Below are 12,480 nucleotides of genomic sequence, written 5' to 3' on the forward strand. Positions count from 1 at the left end.
CGGTAGTTCCAGTCCTCAAGGTCCTTCGTCTGCTCGGTCTGTTTGCCTCCTGCATACTGTTGGTCACGCATGCTCGCTGGCACATGAGGGCTCTTCAGTGGTGCCTCCGAAGGCAGTGGTCTCAACACAAGGGAGATCTAGAAGGTGCGGTCAAGATCTCGAGAGATGCTGCTGTGGACTTGAAGTGGTGGATTGCGAGCAACAATCTTTCGCAAGGAAAGCCGTTTGCGCAGGCGCCACCAGTGGCCACGGTCATAACGGATGCTTCCACTCTAGGGTGGGGAGCTCATCTGGGGGATCTGGAGATCAAAGGACTTTGGTCTCCAGAGGAACAGATGTTTCACATCAATCTGTTAGAGTTACGGGCTGTACGTCTGGCTCTCAAGGCCTTCCTCCCTTCCCTTCGTGGTCAGTCGGTACAGGTCCTGACGGACAATACTACCACAATGTGGTACATAAACAAACAGGGAGGAGTAGGGTCGTACCTTCTCTGCAGAGAAGCTCTTCGACTATGGTCCTGGGCAAAGGACCATCAGATTTGCTTGGTAGCAAATCATTTGGCCGGGGTCTTGAATTTACGTGCGGACAGTCTCAGTCGCCAATTCTCGGCTGACCACGAGTGGCGTCTCCATCCAGATCAAGTCCGTCTAATCTTCCAGATGTGGGGGTTTCCTCGGATAGATCTGTTTGCCACTTGGGAGAACGCGCATTGTCCGTTATTCTGCAGCCTCCAGTATCCGGTGCAGGGAGCATTGGGGGACGCGTTTCTGATAACCTGGTGCGACCAGTTGCTTTACGCGTTTCCCCCCATACCCTTGATTCCTCGAGTGTTGAGGAAGATTCACCAAGACCGGGCCCAAGTCATCTTAATAGCTCCGGATTGGCCAAGGAGGGTGTGGTACTCCGACCTTCTCCAACTCTCGCTGTGCCCTCCGCTCCGTCTCCCTCTCAGGGCAGACCTCCTCTCGCAGTCGCAGGGGCAGGTTTTACACCCCAACCTCCAGAGTCTACACCTACATGCCTGGAGATTGAACGGGGAAACCTGAGTTCCTTCTCTCTCCCGCCTGATGTAGTGGATGTTATCTTAGCGGCCAGACGACACTCCACTAAATCTATCTACGCTAATAGGTGGTCTAAATTTGTTATGTGGTGTGGAGAGAGACAGATTGATCCCTTACATGCTCATCTGTCAGATGTTTTGTCTTTTGCTCTGTCTCTAGCGCAGAAAGGTTGTGCAGTGGCTACCATTAAAGGTTATTTGTCTGCCCTGTCAGCCTTCATTTGTCTTCCAGATCAACCATCGTTATTTAAATCCCCTATTGTTCTCAGATTCTTGAAAGGTCTTCTAAATAAATATCCTCCAAAACCATTCGTTATGCCTCAATGGGATTTGTCCTTGGTCCTCACTTTCCTTATGGGGTCCCCTTTTGAGCCTATGCATTCTTGCCCCTTAAGGTATTTGGTTATTAAAGCAGTCTTCCTGGTGGCTATAACATCTGCAAGGAGAGTGAGTGAGTTGCAAGCCTTATCGGTTACAACTTTTTATGGGGATAAGGTGGTGTTGAGGACCAAGGCTGCTTTCCTCCCGAAGGTTGTTTCACCCTTCCATTTGGCCCAGACGATTACTTTGTCCACGTTCTATCCTCCGCCTCATCCTTCAAAGGAGGAAGAGAGACTACATCGATTGGACCCAAAGAGGGCGTTAAGCTTCTACATTGATAGAACGAAGGACTTCAGGCTGGAGGATCAGCTGTTCATCGGATACTTGGGCAGGAGGAGAGGAAAGGCAGTCCACAAGAGAACACTCTCCAGGTGGGTTGTTCTTTGCATTAAAATCTGTTACTCTTTGGCAAAGAAGGATCCTCCTGATGGCATTAGAGCTCATTCCACCAGAGCTAAGTCGGCCACTTCGGCCTTGGCCAGGGGTGTTCCTGTGGTCGACATCTGCAAGGCCGCAACTTGGTCGTCCCTTCACACTTTTGCGAAACATTACTGTTTGGACTCTGAGGTCAGAAGGGACGGCCATTTTGCACGGTCAGTGCTGCAGGATTTCTTGGTTTGACCATTTCGGCACCCACCACCGGGAGTGGTACTGCTTTGGGACTCTATTCATTAGGTGAGGAATCCACAGGTAGTTGTATCCATCAGAAGAACGAGTTACTTACCTTCGGTAACGACTTTTCTGGTGGATACATTAGCTACCTGTGGATTCCTCACGGTCCCACCCGCCTCCCCGTTGCCTTTCTGGTCTTACCAAGTAATCCTTTTGGTCTTCAAGGTTGCAATAGATGTTGTATATATGGATACTTGTATATATTTATATGTATATATATATGTATATATCTTTGTGTATATACATGATTTGCATATATTTGTTGTTTTAAAAAAAAAAAGAGTTATATTAAATCTACAGCCATTTTATTGCAATGTTGTGTATTTTACAATGTTATGGGATGTTTCCTTGCTCTTTCATTGCATTGGGTTGTTGTTCTCATGCACGTAAAAAAATGTTGGTACTGACGTCGGCACGTCGGCGAGGACCTCTTATTGCCTGTATGACGTCAGACGGCGTCGCGTGGGCTAGAGTGACGTCCTCGTCGACGTGCAGAGACTAGGAAGAAGATTTCCGTCGAATGCTGGCGCCATGGGAGTACTCATTAGGTGAGGAATCCACAGGTAGCTAATGTATCCACCAGAAAAGTCGTTACCGAAGGTAAGTAACTCGTTCTTTTCAGTTAAGACAATTGAGTCTTAGGCCTATACTTATACTTTTTTAGTGCCTCATTTGTGTCATTTTTTGATGCCAAAGCAGCGCAAACGTACAAAATACAATTGTGTTTTGGAAGTTTGCGCTGCTTTTGTGTCAAAAAGTGGCGCAAATGGGGCGCCAAAAAAGTATAAATATGGGCCTTAATGTTTTATGCAGAATATTTCTGATGGATACAACTACCTGTGGATTCCTCACCTTATGAATTCGTCCTTGCGTCAGCATTCTACGGAAAGTCTTCTTCCTAGCTGTCCACATCAACGAGGACGTCATAATGGCACGGCTCCAAGTGACTCCGTCTGACGTCAACGTGCCAATAAGAGGTCCTCGTCGGCGTACTGACGTCAGTTTTCCTTTTTTCCGTGCCTTCGACGCCAACGGTTTTTCTTCCTGGCTCGTTGATAACTGTAGCGCTTTTTGGTGGTTACAATGTCGCCTCCAAAAAAGTCCGGTTTCAAGCCGTGTAGGGAATGAGGGGGTCGGATGTCAGTGAGCGACCCCCATTCGGATTGTATTTGGTGCCTTAGTTCGGAGCATGATGTGGAAGGATGCTCTTCGTGCCAGAGCATGAATCCAAAAGCTCTGAAAGAGCGTGAGGCGAAGCTTTTCTTGGCAAAAGCAAAGAAGAAGGGCCATAAGAAGGATTCCTCCCATGCTTCACCCAAAAAGCATAAGAAGCGGCGTCATCATGACTCTCGGCACCGTCATGACTCTCGGCGCCGTTCGGACTATTGCTCGTAGTTGCTGGTAGTCACGCTGCCATATTTATAACTGAAAAATACAGCCATTGTTCAAATGGCAAAAGTTTAAAGTGCAGAAAAATGTTACATTAAGCATAGAAAAATGCTCTTTATTAAAAAAAAAATTGTAGAACATTTTTTTGCAGTTTCTCCCATATGAAAAAAATGGTTGTATGTTTGTGTTGTGCATGTAACGTATGGCAAAAGGTATATCCTGTGCCACCAGTACATAACAACAGGCTCTCAATTTCCCATACATATATTTCCCATTCATTCACACACATGATCATTCATTCCCACAGACCACACACTGGTGCACATTGCAGACCTCTCAGAGAACCCCTAGTCGCAGTATTTTCTTAAAACCATAGTATTGGGCTCCATGGACATTGGGTCTAAAGTCAAGCAACCTGGGCAAGGGGGTGCCTGGTAACAATGCGCCAGTTGCTTGACCTTCAGTAGCTCACAGCAGTTTTCATTGATCAAAAGTAGCTCTCATTACAAAAAAGGTTGAGTACTCCTGGTGCAAAGTATTTGTGCAACACTTCAAACAGAAGTGAAAACACCACACAAAAAAGATCAAACACCACACTAGAAAAATAGAACTGTCTTTAATAAATAAAACAAGACCAAAATGGCAAAAATCCAATTAGTAAAACTGGAGATATTTAATTTTAAAGATTTGGGTAAAAATAGCACCAAAAAAGCACAAAATGACAACTTTGGATATTTGGTCCTACTGGACTGGGACAAAGTCACAAGTTCAGGCTGACCATGATGAAGTGCAGGCCAGCTACAGAGACCAAGTTAGGCCTGCCTAACAATGTACCTTAGCTCCTGGTTTGCAGAACATTGCAAGGATCCATGACAGAAATTATTCACACAGCTAAAGCGATGCATCAGTTCCGAGATGTGGCAAGGCATTACTGTGGTACAGTGGTTCTGAAGAGCTGTGATGTGGGTCTTTGTGGTGAGTCCATTCCAAGCAGCAGCAGTGATCCTTCGGTTGTGCTCGAGTTTCCGCAATGCAGCAGATGCGCTGCATCAGTTTCGCTGGAACCACAGAGGCTGGCTGAGCATCTTATACCCACTTACAAGGGTCAAGGACTGGGTGGCACCACTTGGCAGGGTAAACTCAAAGATGCCAGAGTCTAGGTGCAGATGCAAGGTTGCTGGAAGCCTGCTGTGTCCCTGAGGCTTCAGATGAGGAGGCCATTCAACTAGCCCTTGGAGTCACTCTGCGTTCTGGGTTCAAGAAATACAGGTCCAATCCTTCTCATTCAGGCAAGAGGGCAGCAGGAAGCAGGTCAACACAGCAGTGCAGCAGTTTCAGAGCAGCAGTCCAACAGAGTGGCATTCCTTGAAGCAGCACAGCAGTCCCTCTACCTGGCAGAGCATTCACAGGTCCAGTAGTGTACTGAGGTGGTGGTGTCTGAGGTCCAGTGTACGTATGCCTCGTTGTGCCTTTGAAGTAAGGAGAAGCTTCTAGAGGCACGCCTGTGACGTGCACAAGTGTCCTGCCTTCCTTGCTCTGGCTCCAGCGTAACTACAAAGAGTCGGCAGCCCTTTGTGTGCAGACAGGACATAGCCTATTCAAGGTTAGTGGGGCTGGGTCCAGCCCCTCTTTCCCATCCTGTCAGTGATGGCTCATCCAGTCACACCAAAGCTCCCTGTTGTGTGTGGCTTCTAGGAGGAATACACAAACACCATCTATCACCCACAACCAGTCATGATACCTAGAGACAGGCTGCAGGCACCAAATGGCTGAGGCAAGAAAATGACAAGTTTCTAAAAGTGGCATTTTCAGAATTGTAAGTTAGGATCCGCTTTACCATAAGTTAAGATTTTAAATTGCGATCCCAGAGACACCAAACGTGAAGGGAATACTTCTTCCCATTTGGAAACTACACATATAAAATGTAATAAGGTATTTCCATTATTATGCTATGGAAGAGGTAGGCCCTGCAGTAGTGAAAAAAACATTTAAGAGTGATCCACTACCAGGACCTGTATAACTTTAAAGTACATGTCCAAATTTTTGTATACATTGCACCCTGCCATCTGGGCTGTCTGGGGTCTACCTTGGGGGTAACCTATATGTATAAAAGGTTTGGGCCTGGCAAAAGGGCTTACTTTAATAGAGGTTTGAAATTGCATGCATAGGCTCTGCAATGGCAGGCCTGAGAAAGAGCTGCGGACCTACTAGTAGCATTTAATTTACAGGTCCTGGCCCCAGGTAGTGCCACTTTACTAGGGTCTTACAAGTAAATTAAAGATGCCAATTGGGTATAAGCCAATTTTACAATTTTTTAAGGAAGAAGCATAAGCACGTTAGCATTGGAAGGCAGTGGTAATGTGTGTCCTAAGGCCAGCAAAAACAAAGTAAGAAAAAAAGAGAAGGTTTGACCTCAAAAAGTCAGGGGAAAACCACGCTAAGGATGCCAGGTCTAGCATGTGTCCTCCCCCCCCCCCAACTGAAAGTGGGAAGAACTAACCAATCCTTGGGAGTTCTCTTCACTATGGTGGAAGAACCTGGACAGACCATCAGCATTAGTGTGGTGTTTCCCAAGACAGTGTTCCACTATAAAGTCCATTCACCATAGGGAGATCGACCGCCTCAACAGTTTGGGATTCTCATCCATCATCTGCATTAGCCATCTGAGGAGTCCATGGTCTGTCTGAACTTAGAAGTCAGCGCCAAACATGTATGGTCTCAGCTTCTTCAGCACCCAGACCACTGCAAAGTCTTATCTCTCTTTTGCACGCCACCTCTGCTCCCAGGGAAGTAACTTCCTACTAATGAAGGCTTCAGGTTGATCCAGGCCCTCTTCGTTCATCTGTGAGAGCATGGCCCCAATGCCATGCTCTGAAGCCTTTGTCTATTCAAGGAACTCCTTGGAGAAGTCAGGGATCATGAACACTGGAGATATACACATGACCTCCTTCAGTATGTGAAAGATTTCCTTGCATGCCTCTGTCCAGATCACCTTATCGGGCTGCTTCTTGGAAGTCAAGTCCGTTAAGGATCTAATAATGGTGCCATACCCTTTGGCAAATGTCCTGTAGTAGTCAGTGAGGCCTAAGAAGGCTCTCAACTCTGTCCTGTTTTTGGGGGGTTCCCAGGCCAGAATGGTTTTACTCTTCGCTCATGGGGGCTGTACTTTACCTCCCCCAATTTGGTGACCCAAGTAGAGCACTGATCCCTGCCCTATCTAGCACTTACTGTCCTTGGTAGTCAGTCCTGCCCTCTGCAGATCCTGAAGCACTTCTCTAATGTGGCATAAATGGTCCTCCCAACTAGAACCCCAATGTCATCTAGGTAGGCAGCACTGAAGTTCTCTAATCCATACAGAACCTGGTTGATCAACCTCTGGAAAGTGGCAGGGGTATTCTTCAACCCAAAGGGCATTACCCAGAACTGGGATTGCCCTTTTGAGGTAGAGAATGCAGACCTCTCTTTAGCCTCCTCAGTCAAGGCAATCTACCAGTACCTAGCTGTTAAATCAAAACTACCAACGGACGTGGCAGCTCCAATCCATTCTGTGAACACTTCAGCTCCGGAGATAGGATGTGCGTCCGTCCTGGTGACTGCACTGAGCCCCCGGTAGCACATACAGAATCTAAGTTCTAGAGTGGCACCTGGAGGGGTAACCTTGGAGACCAACAACTCTGAACCTTTGAGTTTGGTGAGGAACAATCAACTCACTGCAATGCATCTGCCAGCTCTGCAGAACTTGAAAACAGACACATTAAACCATCATCTAATTGAGCAACACAAGGGGGTTTTAAATAAAAACTCCTTTGCACAAATCTTCTAATATTGGGGACTGTTAAAAATTTATCGTTTTACTACAGAAAAATCTTTAAAATGCCCCACCTGCAACAGCTGGTTTCCTGATACACTATCTTTAGAATATGTTCTATTGTTGAGAGGATTTTTCTGTGCCTTTTCTTAACTTTCTGTACTTCCTGACCTTATCACCAACATAAGGCAAAGCAAATCTAAGGTGATTTTTAATGCTCCGGAAAGGCTCCCTTCAGATATGCCTTCTTCTACACATGAGACTTCTGAAAATGTTAGATCCAGCTTTCTAGAATGTCCGGCAGGATCTTTCAACCCAGTTTTGAATTGTTTAATTTGACCACTTGAATCCTGAGTTGTATGGACAGTTACGGCTTCCCAATGATTACATGACTGTCTTCATTGATGAAAGCAACACGTCTTTCTGTGAGATCATTGTATGCCTTCAAGGTGTAGGTATTATGCTGATGATAGCGATTGGAGCTGACAATATGTCGGGAAGGAGTAGTACTACGTCATTTTCTTTACCTGGCTAAATCTGGTCTGCAGTTTTCCTCTATCAGAGAATCTTTGGTTGTTACCAGTGCATATTGTAAGTCTCCATCTCAGGCATCTTTTATCATTATGCAGGTATTCATTATTTCCTAGAAGACCCAAGAAAAGTATTCTTTCTTGCCATGAAGCCACCTAATCCTTGGAAGCAGAACGTTGTGTTTTTTATACCAACAGGATGAATTTTGGAGCCAATGCATAAATCCAACTTGCAACATTGTAATTAGAAAGTTGCTTTGTTGATGGCTATTTCTTCAGCCATAAGGGTGACTGAGATGAAGCACCTAAGTACAGACCACCTTACTTGGTTTTCCATTATAATAAGGTGCTGTCAGGACCTCACCCCACCTTTCTACCAGAGGTAATTTCTAATTTCCATGTTAACAATTTCCTTACTAACTTTCACCCTTCTCCAGTCTGCCAAAATCTAGCAGTAAGGTCTTTGAGTACTCTGGATGTTAATAAGCCTTTACCTCACTATCTAGAAAAGACCGAAGAGTCATGAAAAAATAAACTTCTCTCGTAGGGGATTTCCATGTATAGTCATAAGCACTGAATAGTTCCGCACGCCTGTGGGGACCCCGGAGCACTGTTCTGAAGTGTATTCTTAAGTGTAGATGTTTGCCTTTATTGAAAAAGGACTGTAAAGTCACTTAAGAATATCAATGTGCAGCCTAGAGGAAAGGCTACAACGGCCAAATTGTTCATTCTTTTGGTTGGTAAGAAAGGAAACTGTAGTACAGATATACCTTTAAAACATATTTATTCTAGAAATGTGGTAAAACACATGTTTTCCAACCTTATTTTCAACTTCAAATGAGAATGAAACAATGCAGGGCAGTGTAGCCCATAGGCTGCCATTATACCGAATGTAAATAGAGCTGTGCCTTTAAGAAAATAAAGTCTTCCTGTATCCCATCATGCACAGCAAAAGGCAGTTGCCTCAGTTCTTTTTGTAGGCTTGTTATATGACATGAAGAAATCTGAGTATCTCTTTCATTTAACAATATCGTTATTATTATGGTTATCCTCATGTCAACTCCACCGGGGAGGAGGGACGGATGCTTATGACTATCATGGAAATACCCCTACGAGAGAACTGGAGTTACAGGTAAGAAACCATTCCTTCTCTCGTAGGGGATTTCCATGTATAGTCATAAGCACTGAATAGATTAGCAAGCCCATCACAAAAAATGCGGTGGAGTAGACATAACAATAAAGAAACACTAAATCACGCAAAGAGATTCTTAAGAGAGGCCTGTCCAACCTGAGCATCTGTCCTAGCATCTGAATCAACGCAGTAATGCTTAGTAAAGGTGTGGACAGATCGCCAGGTAGCTGCTTTGCATATTTCTGCTAAAGGAATGTTTCTCATCCAAGCAGCAGTTGCTGCCTTCCCCCTAGTAGAATGGGCTTTTGGCCTGCCATCGAGGGATTTATTTGCTAACTGATAACAGAATACGATACATGAGACAATCCACCTGGATAAGGATTGTTTGGAGGTGGCCAGACCTGTTCTAACTGGGCCATAGTTAATAAACAGCTGTTGTGATTTGCGCAAAGATTTTGTTCTATCCAAGTAAAATTTTTAAACCCTTTTTACATCGAGAGAATGTAGGGTCCTCTCAGCAGGAGTAGATGGATTTTGGAAGAAAGTCGGTAAGGAGATAGTCTGGTTTACGTGAAAGTCTGAAATGACTTTAGGAAGAAATTTAGGATGTGTTCTCATTACTACTTTTGAGAAATGAAAAACCGTATAAGGTTCCTGAGCGCAAAGGGCCTGGATCTCACTGACCCTGCGAGCTGAAGTGATTGCAACCATAAAAGCAGTTTTCCATGTAAGATGCTGGAGTGATGCATTGTGTATTGGTTCAAAAGGGTGCAGCATCAGACGCAAAAGGACAATATTCAGCTCCCATGGAGGAGATGGCCATCTAACAGGAGGAAAAACCTTTTTCGAACCTTCGAGGAAATCCTTTATGATTGGAATTTTAAAGAAAGAGGATTGGGAAGGACTCTTCCTATATGCCGTTAGAGCTGCCAGGTATACTTTGATTGATGACAACTGTAAGCCAGACTTCGCCAGGTTTAACAAATATGGAAGAATAGCTTCTTCTCCGCATGTTATTGGGTCAATGTTCTTGTCCAAACACCACATGCAGAACCTTTTCCATTTTAAGGCATTAGCTGTTCTTGTGGAAGGGCTTTTTGCCTCCCTTAGAATCTCCATGCAGTCCTGAGGGTGACCATATTGTACTAGCTCAGGAGCCATGCTGCCAAATTCAACGACGAGAGGTTGGGATGTCTCATCTGGCCTCGAAACTTCGTGAGAAGGTCGGGCGGCAAGGTAATCTGATGTGTGGTCTGAGTGACCGGTGAAGGAGGTCTGGAAACCACCACTGGCGTAGCCATTCTGGGGCGATGAGAATCATCTTGGTGTTGGAGTGGGACAGCTTGAGGAGGACTGTTGGTATCAGGGGAAGCAGTGGAAAGGCGTAAAGAAATGCTCCTGACCAGTTTATCCACAGAGCATTCCCCAAAGTTCCTGGATGGTAGTACCTGGAGGTGAAGACTTGGTATTTTTTGTTTTCTGGGGTTGCGAATAGGTCTATAGAAGGGGTATCCCACATGGAAAAGATGGAGCGGACAACGTCGTCGTGCAAAACCCACTCGTGGTTCTCGTCCATTGCTCGGCTGAGGGCATCCGCCTGGGCATTCTGTATGCCCGGAAGGTGAGTTGCCACTATTGATAGGTTCCTGGCTAGAAGCCAGTGCCAAATTGATAGCTTATGACTATCATGGAAATACCCCTACGAGAGAACTGGAGTTACAGGTAAAAAACCATTCCATCTCTTTGTAAACTATTAAGCAGGTAGTTCAGACGTAGCCTCTTCTTCACAAACTGAACAGGAGCAGCTTGTGGGGCATGGATGGGGCGGGGTGGCGTCCAAGAGGGGCTGGGGGGAGGTAAATTTTTCTTTTTTTTTAATTACACTTACCTCCTTTGCCACGCCATGCCACACCGCTCCATCCGCTCCTTCTCTGCTGACTGCAGGCACAGGCTCCCAGCCTGCCCTGAGGCCAATTCTGACACTGCTCAAAGCAGCATCAGGATAGGCTGGGAGCGCCCAGCCAGGGCGTTCCCAAGCAGACTGTGAGCCTGTGCAGGCTCTCTCCAGCCTGGCAACTGTGTTGCTGGGCTGGAGAGAGCCTACTGCGCATGTGTGTTTGGCCAGCCCGAGACAGCCAGCCAAACACACATACGCTCTGAGGGGAGTGCTCTGTGCAATCCCCTCATGTCCTTGTCACCCCCGTGGCCCAGTCCCTTTTCGAGAAAACAATACTAAAACACAGTTTATTATTGTTTTCTTGAAACGGTTTTGCAGCTGCTGCTCCTGGCGGGGGGCGACACTCCACTGCCCAAATGGAGGAGCCGCTCCTGAGACTATGGGGGTTATTACAACTTTGGAGGAGGTGTTAATCTGTCCCAAAAGTGACGGTAAAGTGACGGATATACCACCAGCCGTATTACGAGTCCATTATATCCTATGGAACTCGTAATACGGCTGGTGGTATATCCGTCACTTTACAATCACTTTTGGGACGGATTAACACCTCCTCCAAAGTTGTAATAACCCCCTATATCCAGATAAGCAGTATCATGCATTGTTGCTTGTTTTCTGTAAAGCTAATAGACCTTTGTTGGGTAAGGCAAAGGCTTACTCAACGGGTGAAATGCAATTACAGCTGCTATAATAAGAAATGTTCCCATTTCTGGTGTTTGTAAAGTTGGAACATAGAGATCGGCCCATACCTTCGCCAAGCATTTTTGTTCCAGCTTGGCCATTTGAAGTGAAACATAAGTAAGATAAACTTTGGTACACAGCTTATTTGCTTCAAGGTTCATTGTGTGACCCTGACCACATGTTTAGCTTGAAGTTTGGTGAGCTTGCAACTATTTCCTTTTTTAAGAATAGCAAATAGAACCCCATGGCGAAGAAGTGAAGTTCCTAATCGTAATCTGTTCTTCACCATGATTATTGTCTCTCAATTCATAAAAAAATACCACTCCTGCTGTTTCAGGGCTGCAGTTTCAAACCTAGAACTTAATGGCTCGTATCTTCCTTGTGCTCTGAAAATAAATCACTGCTGGGCATGATAGTAAAATCCATTAAAGATCTTCAAGAAGCAGTTTGCACTGTTTTACAGTGATTCTATTTGGATACTATTTTCGTTTACTTATACTCTGAATGCCATTTAATAGCTGTGTTTTTAGCCAAATGTACTATTATTTCTAGCACCTTGACTAATTAGAAGGTAGTAAATGTTGCATATTCAAACATATTTCTATTAAATCTGAAAACAGGGGTCTCCAACCCTTTCTGCTACTTCTGATTATTGGAAATTGTTGTGCGCCACTGAAGGCCAAGCAAGGCAAGCATTGCTACTGGACACCTCTTGCCCAGTTTCCTTGACTTTAAACCTAATGTCCATGGAGCCCAATACTATGGTTTGAACAACATACTGTGACTAAGAGTCCTCTGACAGGGCTGCCATGCGCGTTGGTGTGTGGGGATGTATGAAAGTGTGTGTGAATAAATGAGATATATATGTATGGA

The sequence above is a fragment of the Pleurodeles waltl genome, chromosome 1_1 (genome assembly GCF_031143425.1).
Source record: "Pleurodeles waltl isolate 20211129_DDA chromosome 1_1, aPleWal1.hap1.20221129, whole genome shotgun sequence".
Taxonomy (NCBI): Eukaryota; Metazoa; Chordata; class Amphibia; order Caudata; family Salamandridae; genus Pleurodeles; species Pleurodeles waltl.